Below are 15239 nucleotides of genomic sequence, written 5' to 3' on the forward strand. Positions count from 1 at the left end.
AACGTACATGATTTATTTAAAACATTTAATTAAAACATTTCAAATTTCAGTCCGTTTTTTTGTAGCTTAGCAATAAAACAAACAAACATTATATTAAATGCAAAATTACGGTCTCTAAACCATCCTCATAATTCTCCCTCTCTTTTCAGATGGCATCAAATCAAAGGTTACTATAGGCCAACTTTGGCCCGCGGGCCCTAGTTTGGGCATCTCTGGTCTAGATAAAAGGAAAAGAATATGTTTAGATTAGCAGATTAGTTCTTGATGAATATCTCAGATAACATACTGAAATTATTACTCATGCGTTCACCGTAAGAATACAGAAGAGTAGACTGTCAAATAGTTCTTTCTAGGAATCACTATATCACCGTGAAAGTCTAATATGTAGGCTGTGGATGTGTTAAAGTAAGTCTACTTCACACTCAGAGAGGACATGCAAACGTACTCTCCATTACGCACTTGCACTCACAGCATCATAAGCGTGGAATGTGATACAACGACATGCTGTCACATCATCTTCATTAAAAATCCATGAGCTATGCTTGCTGCTGAATCATGTTTTCTTGATCCTTGTGACACGCCGCTGTGTTGAGATCCCAAAATGGAATTAGAAAACCTGAGGAACATCACAGCACAGCCAAACACAACAAAATCTACCATTATTTTGTCAGATATAAAGCTTTTTTTTAAACATATATTGGTTTATCACAAAGGTCAAATATTCAAACATACATTGTGCTTTCTTTTTTGGATTCTACCAGATTATCAGAAACTGCATTTATTGTTATTTAAAATTGAATGATGCTTTAGGATATCTGGTTTGTCATCCTTATTTGAAATACTGTTTAATTTGTCAGTATTGACAGTCTTTTCCTTACTGTCGCCAGTGTCAATATTTCTTTTTCTTTAATTTAAAGTAGGGTTGTCACGATACTGGAATGCGGTATCAATCGATACTGAGCTTTTAAAGATAGTCCATTTCCCACTAACATTTGAGTTCTGTTGCGCACTTTCTTAAACCGTTGATTTGCCATTGAGTTCATGTGGTCAACAAAAATGACTGCGATTTGGCTGTGAAGATCATCAGTTCACCAAACTCACCGCTGTTTACTGGGTGTAAACTAGGGCTGGGCAATAAAATCGGTATCGATATTTGTTGACTGAACACCATTGTCGATAACGATAAAAAAAGTTGGAATCTGGCTGCTGAGCGCGCGCTATGGAAAGAGTGCCATTAAGCTTGGGGTGTGAGTTAGGGTGTGATCAAAAATGAATGCCATATAGCAGCAGTGAGGAGATTTTAAATAAAAAGGATGTAAGGATGTCGCCAGAGTGGCTTTTTGGTTTCTTTTCATGTGCATCCCAGCCACTAGCTCCCCATTTGAAAGAGTTTTTAGCATGGGGGTAATGTAGTCGTTTAACTTCACAATTTGTAAAGTTCAGTATGTTTTTGAATAATGATGGTTAGTACCTTTTAATTTAAAGCTCAGATTTGATTATTATAATTTGTTTTGTTTGCAGAGTTTGAGGAACCCAGCATAAAAGTCATTATTGCCCCCTGTTGGTTTGGTGTACCCTTAACATGCATCACAGTGTGTTTTTGCGTTTTCATGTGGACGGAGATCCACAAAGGTGAAAGTGGGCAAATCTGTTTTTAAAAATACCTGTGCATGTGTGGACAGACTCAGATGTTAGGCTCAGTTACAGAGTAGAACAAAACAATAGGCAGTAATTAAGCTTTCTGCGCATAACAGCCACTTGCTTAAAGAAAGGCAGAGGCTCTGAGGGTCAGATATGGGTTGTTTATCCCTTGTGATCGATCATCACTTCATGAAGTAATAGGATAAAGTATGTTGGCAGAGACTTTAGAGAGAGACTTTTGGTTGGTTTTCGAACCTTGTTATCAAACCATATCTTTAAACATTGAACCGCTGCCACTGCTTTCAAATTTAGCTCTGAATGAAGCATTTTGTTGCGCTCAAACCTCAAAAACACAACTAATCAAAAATAGATTTTGCATGGATGCAATAAATTAAATAAAAAATGTCAAAAAGTATGATTCAAATAAAAAATGCTGTTCATTTGAACTTGCTGTTAGTTGCACCATGGTTTCCTACAGTATATTAAGCAGTACAATGGTTTTCAGCATTGTCAATAAAATACTCATATTGGAATGATATCTTAAGAGACTCTGAAAACTGATCTAATGTATGATAAAAGTGCTTCAAGTCAGGTTTGCATTTATATTTCAAATATAAAAAGAATTAATCTATAATATATATATATATATATATATATATATATATATATATATATATATATATATATATATATATATATATATATATATATATATATATATATATATATATATATATATATATATATATATAACTTGATTTTCTTCTTTTTATTGGCATGGTGTTATCTTGCTGTACTTTGGGTTTTAGACACGAGACTTAATACAGTTAAGTCAGCTCACCAATTAGTTCTTTTGAAAGTAGTTTTGCACAACACTTCTAAAATGATCTGACCCTTTGATTGTCCTCAAGTTTTCCCATTAACTTAAATGTAAGAGAGCAATTTCATGCAAATGTCAACCTTGCCATTAAAAAAATAAGGTTTTCACTAAAACAGCTCTTTCTAAGTTGTTTGTGTAGGCTTGTACTTCACAGTACTGTAAAAATACTCAAAAATATCTCATCAAAATATTTTATTTGACATCCCAACATCAAACAAATGCTAATTTCTCATCTGTCACACCCGGACCAGAGAGATTTTTCTTATAAATGCTATAATGCATGTAAAATAAAATGTATAATATTTGTTCTAAAGAAGGTCACTGGTTCGAGTCCCGGCTGGGTGAGTTGGCATTTCTGTGTGGAGTTTGCATGTTCCCCCAGTGTTCGTGTGGGTTTTCTCCGGGTGCTCCGATTTCCCGCACAGTCCTAAAACATGCGCTGTAGGTGAATTGAATAAGGTGAATTGGCTGTAGTGTATGGGTGTTTCCCAGTGTTGGGTGGCAGCTGGAAGGGCATCCGCTGCATAAAACATATGCTGGATAAGTTGGCGGTTTATTCCACTGTGGCGACCCCTGATTAATAAAGGGGCTTAACCGAAAAAGAAAATGAATGAATGAATGAATGAATGAATGAATGAATGAATTTTTTTTTCTATAGATAGCCAACTCTTATCCTTTTGATAATTATTATTGCTTTAGGGTTGTGCATTATAAGTCACAGATTTTCTGCAAAGTTGTGGTATACTGTAAACTCCCTTGTCACATCAATGACGCATGTTTATTACCTGCTCATTTAAAATAAAATAAACTCTTTTACAGTATTTACAGTTGGGCTGGGTGATTAAAAACGGTAGGGGTATTTATTGACCAAACACTACTGTCAATAACAGAAAACAAAATAGGCATGAAGCGCTATAGTTTTATTAAAATGTGGCTGTTGAGCACGTGCCTTGGAAGGAATGGGAATAAACTTAGGGTTATTTCAAATCGAAGAGCGCAGTTTGTACGTGACCCTCTTGCATTTTCCACGTACAAGTTGAAAAACATTTGATTCATGTAACTAGAACTAACCAATCTGCTTCACTCTTTGTATGGAATATACACATTTCGGTAATAATGGCAAGACTGATTACCTTAAACATACACAAAACACCCAAACACTGCAGTGCTTTTTACTTTTCTCTATTATTAAAATGTGCATCAGAGCAGCAGCAATATTTTGTCCATTTGTCATCCTCTGAAAAAACGCTTGATGGTCGCCTAGTTTAGAAAGACGCCAGGGGTGCACTAGCGCACTTTTCACCTGCCTTCAGACACGATATATGAACGGACTTGGGTTGGGTTTTGTAATCGCCACCTCAGGTCAGAATAACACATGTGGAAATGACTAGCAGCAGTGAGGAGATTGTAAATAAAAAAGGATGTGTCAGGTTGCCAGAGTGGCTTTTTGGTTTCTTTTCTTGTGCACCCCAGCCATCAAGCTCCCCATCTGAAAGAGTTTTAGCATAGGAGTAATGTAGTTGTTCAACTTTACATTTTGTAATGTTCAGTATGTATTTGAATAATGATGGTTAATTTAAAGCTCAGATTTAATTATCATCATTTGTTTTGTGTGCAGGTTTAGTGTATCATTAATATTGACACCTTACCGATGTTGATCTACCTTAAAGTTTGGTTTTATTGTTCGACGTTTACACTTTACCATTGCACACACTTTGTAACATTTAATTCATCAAGTTTAAGAGCTCTAACACGCATGCTTATTTTATTATAAGACATAAGAGACTAAATGTTTTTATGACTGTACTTAAACTATTTGAATTAGTAATGTTGGTAAATTAAAATAAAGTGGTTAAATAAGTAAAAAAAATCCAAATATTCCTAAATGTATGGTAAAAAATATTCAATAATTATCGATACCGAATGATATAAAAGATTTTATTATGATACTTGTATTGCTGTGTTGCCCAGCCGTAGTGTACAGTATACTGTTAACACATTTTCTCAGCGAATTCATGTTTCAAGTATTTACTGCAAATGTCACATCCATAAAGCTGTAATTACTTTAAAAGATTTCTTTGCTTGTTTGACTATCTGCTTAAATGTTTGATTATTTTGACTAAAATTGTAAGTTGGGTTGCTTATAGACCATTTTGAGGCATGTAAACGAAAACAATGGTATTTCCTGTTTTACATATAGATATCCTAATTTCTATAGCTTCAGAGAATCCAAAAAGAGCCACATATTGATAAATGATGTTATAATAGTTGTTTTAACATTAAATTATGATTAAATTGCCTCTTGTTACAGTTATGAAATAGTTTGAAAACAAGCAGGAAATGTTCCTGAGCCAATGGCATGACCACATTGAAATGGTCTATAATCATAACAGCACATGTTGATGTTTGTGTGAGTCAATTAAATGTATCTTAAGTGATAAAATACTTTTGGCCTGCTGGGCAGAATTCAGATTTCACACTCACTGACGTTGCAGTGCTGTGACATGCAGGCTTCTCATATCCTCTTTGTTGTTGTGTAATTTGTCATACCTTTAGGGCCCCTAAAAACTGTATTGCAAAATGAGCTCACAACCATTTACGCGAAGCCCTTCCATTAAGTCACCCTTAGCTGTGATGAAACCAGGTGCCATATGAATGCTTTTGATATGGAAATGCTTCCACTGAGCTCAGCAGTCTTGATTATGCAACTGCTGATAGAAGCATCACACCAAAAGGTTTCGGAAATCTGCGCGTTTAGCCAGGTCAGAAATGGTCTGTGAGTGTAATGTGAGAAATAAGAGGATGTTTTGAGAGCATGGTGGATTGATGAGTACTTGGGAATCACATTCATAGAACATCTCAGAATAGGAGAACGTGTAGATATATAAGTGTTTTAGCCATTGTCAAAAAGTTTCTTGTTGAGAAATGCTAAAAAACCGTAGTTGGTGTGTTGCCTCAATAGTTAATTTGGTTAAAATGGTGGATTTCTGTAAATTTAAACACTGTTGAATAATGCAAGTGTGCAGCATTGTTTTTCTGTTGTGTTTTTAATGTTTTGATGCAAAAATTGTATGCTTTTAAGGAAGTCAAGTTTGCAGATGGTAGGACATGGCGGTTCATTTCATTAGCCGCATTTCCACTGTCGGGCCAGTGCGAGCCAGGGCTCTTATCGAGCTGGGCCAATCGCATGGGAGGTTGAGCAGTGAGGCCAAAATCAAGTCGCATTTCCACTGTCGGGCTAGTAGCTCGCAGCACGTCATGCAAACCCCGCCACCAGAACATCCCCCGAATCATGTCACACAACCCACCCACTTCAGCGGGAATCAGGCAGATAAAGCACACCATCGCATCATCACGAAACTATTAAAATGAAGACAACCGAAACAAACGACACGTGACTGTACAGCATTGTATTATAAGTCTATACGCACATGCCTGTGTGTTTCCATTCATCATATTCATTTACTCTGCGACAGACTGCTGGCATCGTGGATCGAGTGATCTCGCCACTAACGGAGGGACCCAGCGCAGTGAGCTCACCATCCATAATATAACACCATAGAAATTCTCCGTTAATCACTCGGTAGATAATGTATTTTATAACATCCTCATTTAGATAGACGCTGTCAAACATTCAGCCCAAATTTCTGGAGAGACCTGAAACATATTAATTTTTCCCTATACGCTAAATGCCACTTAATAGGTGATTCCCCTTTATTTAAAGATGTTGCATATTATTCTGTGATCTTTAAGTAAAGGAATGTGTTAAGTGTTTCAGCACATAAGAGCTAATAATAAAATATAGCCTGTATTTTGTTGCGCTCAGCAGTTTTTCACAAATAAAGCTCTACGTGTATTTAAAAATTCATTTTTTATTTTTATCACGTCATATAAAAACATAAACACTTGTATGAGAACATAACACATTTTGTATTTGCAGTTTTCCCCGATACGTTTGTAAAGCGGCGCTGCGCAGGCAGGAGTGTGTGACAGAAAAAAAGGTAGCCTAGTTTCTGCTTTCACTCACCCAAAAAATGCTCTGTTTGCACGATTTGAGTAATATCATCGTATCCAAACACTTTACAAATAATATTTCAAACCTCCTCCAGTGTTTATCGTTTTTAGAAAATATCTGAAATCTTTTTTTCAGATTGGCCATTGTAAAATGAAAGTTTAATATGGCTTTAAAACGGTTTGATTTATGTATTGTATATACTTAAATTATTATAGGTAACTTTTATTTGTTTTATATTGGTTTATTTATTTTATGTGATTTTATTATATCCGATATTTGTAATTATTTAAATTATTTAAACATAAGAGCGATCATACGCAAAAAGACCCCAGTCAATAAGGCTAGATGTTTTCTTTCTCTTATTTATTTGTTTGTTTATTTGTTTGACTCATGTACTCGTGTGCGATCGGAAAACTAGTGTCCGCCTCTCCTTTCACTCCGCACTGAAGCCCCAGCTGGCCCTCTTTGGCCCAAGGTATTTGGCAGGTCGAAAAAGGCCGGCCGCTGGCCCCGAGAAAGCCCCGCTTTGGCCCGCTTAGGCCCTGGAAGTGACAGTGAAAACGCGACTGGCCTTGGCTTGCTCGCTTTAGGTGCGATAGTGGAAACGCAGCTACTGTGATTAGTCAGGGACTAAGTCGAAGGATAGTGAGGGTGAGGTATAGGTCTGGTTTGGGCCAAGCTGACCGAATAGAAGTGAAGATTTACTTCTATTTAAACCAGAACTAGAATACAGAAATATGGATTCATTCTTAAAACTTTTTTAGGTTTATAAGCCATCTTTAAAGTGAAGTGTTTGTGGTAGGAACTAGGATGTTCAAAAACAGCTTGAGATAATCTGAGATTTTTTATTATACATTTTTTTTTTTTGTGAAAGATTCTGCTATGATCAAGTAACTTAAGTGTCCTGATATTGTGCTGGAGTCCAATATAACAGGTTTAAATACATCTGATCTAAGGATTGAAAACAATGTAAATTTCTCTGATTATGCATTTATTATTAGAATCATTTAGCAATTATTTGGATATGGTTGGTTTTAATTAGGGCTGAACAATATATCGTTTCAGCATTAATATTGCAATGTGTGCATCTGCAGATCACATCGCAGGATTAGATTATTTATTAAGGATTAAAAGATAAGGATAATATTATTTTCTTTATTTCTTCAATGAAGATCATGTTATTTTTACATTTGAACGTTCAATTTCTGTACTTGAATACTTTTAGACTCCAGTAAACCATAAAGCACTGTTTTTTGGGGGGGTTTTTTTGCTTGTAATTGATTATAATTTATGCAGACGCATTGCATAGAAAAAGACTTGATCAGCCCAGTGGTTCTACATTAATGAAATCTTTCCAAATAGAGTGATTCAGATCATCTGGTGAAACTGTATTTATATAGCAATGAATATCGTGGCAAAACTAAATATCGCAATGTCGTATTGTTCCAATATCATGCAGTCCTAGTTTGAATCATACTCTGAATTGCATTTCTATTCTGATTGGTCGGCTGGCTAAGTCTGTTTTAATTGGTCTGTACAAAAATGCCCATTTCAGAGTTTTCATATTTTCTGTGCAAATAGGATTTATGCAGATTAGGGATGCACCGATACCATTTTTTAGAACCGATTCCATCCTGATACCAAAATTCTGAATATCGACCGATACAGATCCGGTCTCGATACTGTTTTATTTACTTTTTAAAAATATAATACAGTTTCTATTCTGGTGATAAACTCAATAATATATCTTCTTTAGTCATTATAACAAACCTTTAGGCCTGCTGTACAGTATATGACAGGCGGCACAATCTAACTACCTAGCAATGCTTGCTGTAAACTAGGCTACATTATTTGAGCATTTCTTACGACATTGATCTGTTGACCACTGATCTGTGGTCCAGCTTATGTTTCCTTTTTTAATATTACGAATTTTCCATGAAATCTGTAATAGGCTAACACTATTGACCCTAATCGTTGGTAAAATAACCAGCCTTTTCGCAAAGGCTGATATTTTCCTGTAGGTTTGACATAGACTAAACTGCCTGAGGCCAGTTTTACTTAATAAACATTCCCTTGCCTAATCTCGCTGTGAGTGAGATGGAGAAAATGAAAGCACATCGGCACAGAAAAAATCAGATGCTCAAGACATAATCTTTAAAATAATGACTTCTATAAAACATGTAGCAAAAATATGACAGGTTTGTGATAACAATTCAACAAAAATATGTGGTATCGAACGGATATCTGATCCAAGTATCGGGATGGGTGCATTCCTAATGCAGATATGTTACTTTGATTGTGTTAACGCAAACAATAAGGCTAGTAATAAAACACAAGGCTAGCCTGTTAGCATAAATCTCTGAAACATAGTCCCTCCCCTGCCATCCAAAACCACGGCTCCTGAAAACACGAGCGCGCGCCACTTATTGATGACAGCAGAACCCATTCTCATGTATTGAGCTAAAGCTTGACCGGCGACGTGCAGGAATTACACTCGTTACTAAGCCATACTTGCATGCTATTTCTGACCGAATATTCAGAGTAGCGGTAAACAATATAGCGAGCAATATTCAGGGGCTGAACAACACTTTTGTGCATATAACCCATTCATCATAACAACTCAATCTACATCACCTCTACGTGACTAAAATAGTTTTAAAACATACCATTACCTGTTTAACAGAAATATTTCAGCCAAGTGTCGTCTTTCCTCCAGCATGCAAAAGTAACTCCAATATTGATTCAGGATTTTTAAAAAGTTTTGATTCGGCATGTTTTTACTGCTCTCTCTGCATTGTTCTGTTTCTTTCTGTTTTTACCCATCTCTCTGCATGCTGACAGAGAGTTTGAGCTACTGATCAGAATTATGGGAGATGTTGGCCCGACACAATTTTAATTGGTTAAACATTTTTTAGTCTTATGCCTTACCCAGAATATAAAAATACATTTGGATCATTTACTTTAATCAGTACTATTGGAATGTGAAGTGATTTTTCAACCAGCACAGCAAAAATCGTTTCTGAAGACAATCACCTACTGCACCTTTAAGGGGATTCAGAACTGACTCTTTCTTTTGAGAGATGGGATCTTTATTTATCCTGCAGATTTTTGCAAAGGCAGTATGTAAATGTGTGTGACACAATGTGCAATTGGATAATTTTTTTTAACATGCAGCAATATCAGACTCCATGTGGAATGAACTTAAAATCCCACTTTCACTAATTGTGTTCGTGAAATACATTATGACATAATTAACTATCTTTGACTAGGCTATTTTAGGATAATAAAACGCAGGCCCTCAGCAATAAAGACCATTTAGGAAAGGTAAAATATGGGACATTTTTTTTCATAATAAGTCGGGACACCAAAAATAGAGCTGAAATATGAGACTGTCCTGGGAAAACCAGGACGTCTGGTTACCCTAAGTCTTGGTGAGCATGAGAAATTTCTTTCAGAAATGTTGCACATTAGCTTGTGAACTAGATGAGAAGATTCCTTAACTAGATTGGGTTTAATTAGTTTTTCTTCATAAATCCAAGCATTTACTGTATTGGTGTACAAAGTCTGATGGTTTTACTCCAACTTTGTCCTGTGACTTGGCCTGTGCTTAAAACGATGGATTAAATAAAGGCAGTGATTAACTCTGAATTGTCAACATTTTATAACTAGCTCCTGGGAATTGCTGATGTTACGTGCTGTTGTTTTCAGACATCTAAGTCAATACTGGATTGCCTTCCTATTTCAACTTGAGCAGACCGAGGATTCCCAGTTGAGACCTGGTGATATATGGCTTGGAAATACCAAACCTGTCATTGAACTAATCGCTGGGTGTGCACAGGAAGCCAGTCAGAGCTTTGGCTTTCAAAGAGACTCAGAGTTTTAATCCTAATTATCCAGTTTGACAGCCACAGCCTGAGTAACACTTTCCTGCCATCTTACGTCGACACGAAATAAAATCAGCCCTGAGACTTTATTATTATATAAGCAATGTATGATGTTCAAAAAGGGTCATAGCGAAGCCATCCGCTCTTATTTATAAAATTGATGAATCGAGCCAGTAAAGGCTTGTTGACATAGTAAACATAGCACTTTATTTTGATTGCATGGGGCCTTTGCTAATGTTTACAGTCAACATACTCTTGGAGTCTGTTGTGGCTGATGTAATAGTGGCGAAACATGTGAGCTGCTCGTACAATGATTGTAGGCTCTGAGCATGATCCATCAACCGCTGTGTTCTTGAGCAAGACATTTAAGGTCACGTTACTCCAGGCGGACTCATGCTGCTCTGGAGGAACATGCCATCTTAATGAATAAGCAGTAATTAAGTGCTGACTATAGCTTGTACTGTATGCTTAATAAGTTGAAGCAAATTTATTAGCAATTTTTAAATGTTTTGAAAGAAGATTTTGATGCTCACCAAGGCCCTGTTTCATGGATGATGATGATGATGATGATGATGATGATGATGATGATGATAATATTAATAATAATAATAATTAATAAAAATAATAAATCCTTTCATTTTATATAGCGATTTTTCTGGACACTCAAAGCGCTCTCCTCTTCCACCACCATCTTTTACTGTAATAAATAAATAAATACGTGAACATTTATTGCAATATTAAATGTTTTATATTGTCATGCATTTTGAAGTTGAATTTATCCTTGCGATGACAAAGTTGAATTTTCAGCAACCATTGTTCCAGGTTTCAAGCACTTTCACACAAACATGATAACACAATAAAGATAAGAGTTCTAATATATTTCTGAAAGTAAAACAACAGCTTAAGAGTTAACTCCACGACTATACATGTGCAGAGTAAATGAAACGCTAACTTTTACGATTTTTTTTTGTTTGCATGTGGATGCAGATATATATTGTTATCATGCTTTTTGTGAATGATTACGTCAACATCAATTAATTATTATTCCATTAACAAATTTAAATTTGCAACCATGGAATTTGTATTTAGATATAAATGTTGGTAATTGAAGCCCTCTTACTCAGCTGTATTAAAGGTGCAGTAGGTGATTGTCTTCAGAAACATTTTTTCTTGTGCTGGTTGAAAGTCTCTTCACATTCCAACAGTAATGATTATAGTAAATGATCTAAATGTGTTTATATGTATTTTTATATTCTGTGTAAGGCATAAACAAAAAAATGTTCGTCCAATTAAAATTTGTCAGGTTGATAATTCCCATAACTCTGATAAGTAGCCCAAACTGTCTGTCAACAAATGTAGATTTGTACAACAATGCATCTCTGTTCATGCAGATCCACCATTTGCGCGTGCACGCCTGCATGCGAGCTGCGCGTTCATGTGCACATGAGACAATCACAGTCGCTGTAAAATCAAATGCTGAATCGAAACTTTTTAAAATCCTGAATAAATATTGGAGTTAGTTTTGCACGCTGGAGGAAGGATGACACATGGCTGAAGTATTTCTTTTAGACCGGTAATGTTATGTTTTAAAACTCTTTTTAGTTTTGTGTTTATGATTGGGCTATATGCACAGAAGTGTTGTTCATCCACTGAAATCTTCCCGCGAAAGATTGATGTGACGTTTTTCAATTTCAAGGGATTCAGTTTAACAAAAAAAAAATAGTAAAAAGTGCTATTCCACCTAGCCTGCTTTACTGAGGTCAAGTTGGCTTTATATTCACATCGGTTCATTTTTGAATGATAACAACCTGTAACGCGCTCCCTATACTGTTAGTTTACCATGCTACTTTAAATATTCGGCCTGAAATAGCATGTAAAAGTGGCTTAGTAATAAGTGTGATTCCTGTATGCTGTTGGCCAACCACTAACTACGTTTCTAACTGGCTAATGAAATGAACAAGTGGGTTGTCTACTGTCATATCGTGGTGCGCACCTTCGTGATTTCAGAAGGCATGGTTTTGGACAGCAGGGGAGGGACTGTGTTTCAAAGATATTATGCTAAATGGTAAGCATTTTGGCAGATCACCTACTGCACCTTTAATGAAATACTAAATGACTAGCTATTTTGAACTCGGAAAAAGATGCATGTGTGCATGCATAAAAATATACAAATCATTAACAAGATCAGATCCTATTCCCCAGTATTTACTAATTCCAAATCGCAATCAGCCAAGATAAATTAGGGATACCATTTTTTGAAAAATACACTATTTACATCCTATTTTATCTGTCTATAAAGAAATACATTTACAGGCCAATCAATTATGCTTATTTCCAAGAAATGAAGAAGCACATGCGGTACTCCACATGATTTTTCAGAAATCATTCTAATATGCTTATTTTATGCGCAAGGAACATTGTCAATGAGTATTATTATTAATGATAAAAACAATGATACAAACAGTTGCTTAAAGGTGCTCTGTGCACGTCTTTGAATTTTTTAAAGCACAAATAAACCATAATATGTTTGCAGATAATTAAGTGAACATATTTGTTTATGTGAAAAACAATACTATTATTACAATGCAGTTATTCACCTTTGAAAATGTGCGTTTAGTGTCAGAATGCCTGTCTTTGTTTTGGTCTCTATAAGTTGCCCACTGCCAGTTTACCCAATTATATTTTGGTCCCCTGTGTTGCCTTGGTGGAAAATCGCATCGCATTCTATTTCAGTCTTCAAGGCTGCCTCAATGATAAATGCAACCTCTGGGGGGTCAAAAGCAGACTTCAAAATAAAAAACAGATTTAGGGTTATAAAAATCCACATTAGGGTTTCTTTTAATTTACCAGTTAATACAAATATTACAAATGTTAACATTAGCTGACAGCTTACAGTGTAAGGCTTGATCACCAAGCACACTCGCTCCTGCCATTGCCGTCAATCTGGCAACCTGCGTGTATAAATGTATAAAGTCATCGCTGTTGGTTGGGCTGGGTAAAAAAAAAATCCTTGCCAATATTTTGAATTTGGTTCGCAATACCTAGTTTAACCACTAGGTTAATTGCTACATACTGCATACTTAATATTTCTAATGAGCATGGATGTATTCATCGAAAGTGATCTATAATGCCTTAATAATATTATAAAAGCATAACATATTTATCTCACTATATAGATATTGCAAGTTTTTAGCACTTTCTTGTAGACCTGCAATTAATCGTTTCTAAACCGAAATTGCAATTTGAAAGGATGCAATTTTTAAAATCACAAAAGCTGCGATTATTTTGATGTGCTATCAAATACAGGGCTTGAGATTGCAAACGTTACCTTTACAAGCTCAAAATATATTTTGGAGCATTTGTACACGTGCATAAAACTGTTGCCGTGCGATGCAGAATGCATGTTTGCACCTAAAAATGTGAAATGTAGTGATCGGGAATAGTTTACTACAGTCGTCAACTTTCTACAGTAAACAAATCCCACAACGCTTGCCCTGCCTTTAAGCTCTTCTGATTGGTGCACTGCTCTAGAACTAAACGTGAATGGATTGGTTAATATCAGCTTTCAATCATTCAGTCACTGCTTTCTGTCTTCAGATGAATGGGTCGTAGTGAGCAACAGCCCCGAAAATGTAAAGTGCTGAAGATGAGAGAATGAAAACAACGCTGACAGATTTTGTATTAGAAACCACCTAAAGTTAGAAATAATTGCACATCTTATTAGTGATACACTTTTCGATGAGTGGATAAGACTCCTAAAGCCACTCACTGTAAAGTCTGTGGGACGGAGTTTGCATGTACTGTTACAGTGCTTGTCACTGAATCTACACATTTTAGGCGCGAGAGGTTCTATTTAAGCCTTCATTTAATCATCAGGATGCTGTCGCCGATAGACAACACGATGCTAAGTCGGCATCGCCGATCCTCCACCCAGCCCCCGTCGCAAACCCACTCGTGAAAAATGCACACTTGGGGGCCCCGTTTACACTAATACATCTTAGTTTTAAAATGACATTTAAGAACAAAAATGATCCACATCCACACTGTGTTTTACCTAGCATTTCTGAACAGCCCTCCGTCTGCTGAAAACGCACATCACGTGACCACACACACACACACACACACTGTCATGGTAAAACAAAGACCATGTGGGTCAAGTAGTTGAAACGGTAGGCTACAAATAATTAATTCGTTATGAATTAGTTAATTATTCATAAATAATTAATTCACCTCCGCCTATGACGACAATGCTATCGTCCATTGCGATGTTTCACATTAGACCTCTTACGATGCCAAATTGGTCGACATCGCCCCAACCCTAGTACGACTACATTTTTAAAGTTAGAAGCACCAGTGCTACCAAGCAGAAAGGTTCATTTCGAGGACTGAAATATGGTAACAAGCATATCGTTTTTGAAATTTTTGACAGTTTGTAAGCACATTATCCTGAACAATGTGAAAAATGTAACACCATCTAAATGGAAAAGTTTTATAGGGCTGCAACAACGAATCGATTAAATCGATAAAAATCGATTACTAAAAGCGTTGGCAACGAATTTCATAATCGATTTGTTGTGTTGCTCGACACAGGGGAGTTTGATTATTAAAAAAACACTTTAGTTGAGCACGGAGGGGAGTGAACACGGAAATTCAAACTGAGCTTTGGTACGTTGGCTGGCGATGAGCCAGAGAAAGACGTGTCATATTATCACAATTATGCAGCATTTTACCCGCCTAATGCTTATTTTAACTTTTAGACATATAAATACAGTAAAACAATACATTTAGTGTTTGTAAAACATGCAAGGAAGTCTAACAA

The 15239-nt window shown here is 36.1% G+C and overlaps 1 protein-coding gene across 3 annotated transcripts in view; it reads left to right on the top strand.

Annotated features, from left to right (window-relative positions):
* The window catches only part of nedd4l (NEDD4 like E3 ubiquitin protein ligase), a 160998-nt gene that overhangs the window by 7196 nt on the left and 138563 nt on the right, over positions 1-15239 (top strand). The window lies entirely within an intron of this gene.

The sequence above is a fragment of the Danio aesculapii genome, chromosome 21 (assembly GCF_903798145.1).
Source record: "Danio aesculapii chromosome 21, fDanAes4.1, whole genome shotgun sequence".
Lineage (NCBI taxonomy): Eukaryota > Metazoa > Chordata > Actinopteri > Cypriniformes > Danionidae > Danio > Danio aesculapii.